The following is a 2,935-nucleotide window of genomic DNA, read 5'->3' as shown; positions in this document are numbered from 1 at the left end:
AAACATGTGATCATTTGTCTCATTTTATTATTTTGTTTCGTCTTGATTTTGTGTTTAGAGACATTCACTTGCATGAAATTTTAGAGTTGTCATTACTTAAAGTGAGCTCCAGTTTGATTGATTTATTTAGTGGAGAATTATTAATGTTTAGACAACTGAACATGTGAACTTTCATTGTTTGTTTGTCCATTGTTTGTGCGTGACAGGAATGGAATCAGTGTTTAGTGGATCATGGTTTGTTAAGCCACTTGCTTCAAAGTAATTTACCATTAATGAAATTTGTTGCTACATTTATATAATTTTATTTCTCACATGACTCATAGATGATTAGCCTTGATTCTTTGCAAATTAGTGTGGGACTAAAGTTGACCAAGTTGCTGCACATAGGGGTGTACAAAGCAAACCGAAAAATCACACCAACCCGATAATTCAAGTCAAACCGAGAAAAAAAAATTCGACCCAAAATGGACCATATTGGCTCATCCAAAGCCAATAAAAGCTTTCACAACAATTGGATTAATATCCAGCAATTAAAGTCAAATATCAACAACAAAAATCTCAAATATCAAAATAACCACGGAAAAGTACCTTCGTTGACTTGTTGGGTTAACATTTGCCACTTAAAGTTGCTATTAAACTGAGATACTTTACTTTATTGCGAGTAATATTTTCCATGATTCAGTGTATAAAGAAGGAAAAGACGGGACTCTTGTCCTTTTAATTGGTCGTAATTGTGAATTGTAAGAATTTAAGTTTTATAGACTAACTATTGTAATTTTGATTGGTTTGAAAGGTTCTTCACCATCCTTTTCTAGTTATCAATCTACTTTCGATACTTACCTGAACGTTGGAAATACTAGCTGTTAATTTGGGTAACTTTTTGCACTGTTATCAGACAGGGGCGGATGTGCATGGGTGATAGAAGTGTCATTCAATACCGCTTCGCTAGAAAAAAGATTAAAATATTTATACTAATATTCTGTAAAAATAAAATAATATATAATAATGACATCATTTTTTGGCAAAGAATACTTCTTGATCCATTAATCAAGCTCATTTTTGGCTTGTAAAGATTGTAGGTTCAAGTGTGGATGTCATCTTTGAGCTCGCATAAATAATATTAAATAATACTTATTTATTTATTATTATTTATGTAAATATAACACTGCTTAAAAATAGTTTTGCCAATAGATAACTCAACTGCTAATTTTAGAATATAATAGTGGAGAAATTCAGTGATTTCAAACTTCATGATTATGATTGCTTATTTCGGCCGAGCTGGTTTTTTTTTTTTTTTTTTTTTTTTTAAGAAGTCAAATTTTCTTTGGCGGCAGAGAGAATAAGTAGAGTAGAAAAAGAAAAACGGAGTGGCAAAGAATAGTAATAATTGGAGAAAACAGGGGCTTTTATTTAGGAAAGGGGTGCCTAGTCAAGTCAAAATAACATGCATTATATTCTGGCACGCAAAACAGAAACGGCAAATTTCAACTGAGTACACCAATCTCATTCACAAAATCCATAAATACAAATACAGAGAGATTGGGATTGCTACTTTTGTAACTCATTCATATTCTTCCTAATTAGAGGTAACCCACTAAACTCCAGTTTACTCTTCTATTTCCTCATTTTTCTCCTCGATAATATCCAAGCTCTATTATTTTTCTCCGATATTAATGAAGGAAATGGCGATTCAATTGGAGAATTTGGTGGAATCGATAAAATCGAAGGTGAGGAAATTGAAGAAATCGAAGAAACCGTACATCAAAATGGACAAAAGCTCCAGTGTGAGAGTGGAGATCCGCAGCAGAAAGGCTCGTAAGCTCATCGACAAAACTCTCCAAGCTGCTGATAATCCTGGCAAGAGTAGCCTCTCTTAGTACTTGTCGAGTGAAATAAAAAGAAAATAAGACTCGCTTTGAAAAGAAAAGTTTCTTTGTTTCTTTAAGTTGTACATATAAAATAGATGAATGAGAAAAGTTGTAGAAACGTGGCCGCCGTTTCTGTGTTCCTTTGACGTCGATTTCCACTTTCCGATGGTGCATATCGGCGTTCGCATTGGGGAACCGTTTCGGTCTTTCTGAATCCCAATTTAATGAGAAAAAGGAATTAAATGTTGGGTTACTGTTCTTTTAGCGATTTCTTAACGTTAATCTGAGTATTTGGAGTGCTTTTATACTCTACTATTAAATTTGTACTAGTAGGAGTGTAACTCTGTTTGGGAATAAGAAATGGATCACAAAAACCCATCACTTATATCTTGAAATATATACATTTTACTTCATCATTCCTTCCTATCTTTTAATCTTGTAATTCGAGTACTTGAAAAGTTTGAATGTTTCACTGGTGTCACTCCTTGCGAGTATAATTTGAACCTTGATCTCTTGCGATATAGATTTTCATTTCATTTATCGTTGGATCATATTCTTGGATGTATTTGTATTATCGACTCATATATACATATAATATACATATCTTATGTGAAAAGAGAGAAAAGTGTTTATATATGTAATATAAGCAGCATAGTTATGTGATATGCTCGACTCTAAAAGATTTGTCTCTAGTGTTTACTGTCTCAAATGAAGTTCATTACTTAAAAAATTGAAGTTAGCTATGGACTTAATCCTATGTGTCGCTAATTTATCACTAAGAGCCAAGTTTATGGGAAGCTAGAAGTATTTTTTTTTCTGTTAAAAAAGTACTTTGTGAAAAATTTGAAATATTTTGCCAAAATAAAAAATATTTTTGAGCAGCTTCTAGCATAAACAATTTATCTGCTTTTGGAGAGAAACTATAAATTCTAACTTCTTCCCAAAAGTAACAGTAGAACCAAAAGTAACAGCAGGAAATTAATTAATTTAGGATAAAATATCCTTACAATAAATTTATATTTTTTAAGTTACCCCTCATTAATTTAACTTTTTCCTTTTTTTCCTTT

The 2,935-nt window shown here is 32.0% G+C and overlaps 1 long non-coding RNA gene across 1 annotated transcript; it reads left to right on the top strand.

The window, feature by feature from the left end:
- The first annotated feature begins 1,498 nt into the window (after positions 1–1,498).
- Positions 1,499–2,338, top strand: LOC107823335 (uncharacterized). The gene is made up of 2 exons (XR_012703162.1): positions 1,499–1,586; positions 1,680–2,338. It is a non-coding gene; the product is annotated as an uncharacterized LOC107823335 (long non-coding RNA).
- The last annotated feature ends 597 nt before the right edge of the window (positions 2,339–2,935 follow it).

Source organism: Nicotiana tabacum, chromosome 19, assembly GCF_000715075.1.
Source record: "Nicotiana tabacum cultivar K326 chromosome 19, ASM71507v2, whole genome shotgun sequence".
NCBI classification, from domain to species: Eukaryota; Viridiplantae; Streptophyta; class Magnoliopsida; order Solanales; family Solanaceae; genus Nicotiana; species Nicotiana tabacum.
The sequence above is the reverse complement of the archived record's forward strand: the minus strand, read 5'-3'. Positions and strand labels throughout refer to the sequence as shown.